The following is a 345-nucleotide window of genomic DNA, read 5'->3' on the forward strand; positions in this document are numbered from 1 at the left end:
AGTTCTAGTGGACGTAGGAGTCTTGTTGAGGTGTTTGTATCAGATTATAATCCTTAGAAGGTAAGACTTCTTATGGGCCTGACCAAAGGGTGTTCGGTATGAATGAAAGAGCTCGAGGACTCATGAACCCCATATATCAAAAGGATACCCGAGGACATATGCAAAGTGCAAGACCTCGGGTGTAATACCTCCCGAGGACTAAATCACCCCGAGGACTATGTGCCCCTATATGTGATGAGCAAAACCCTATGAGTCCTTAGTAGAAACATCTCAGGAGGTTGCCAAAAGTGACCACATCACTTTGGATTCTTAGTTTTTACATTCAATGAAAGGAAATGTTTTCAT

Source organism: Olea europaea, chromosome 15, assembly GCF_002742605.1.
Source record: "Olea europaea var. sylvestris chromosome 15, O_europaea_v1, whole genome shotgun sequence".
NCBI classification, from domain to species: Eukaryota; Viridiplantae; Streptophyta; class Magnoliopsida; order Lamiales; family Oleaceae; genus Olea; species Olea europaea.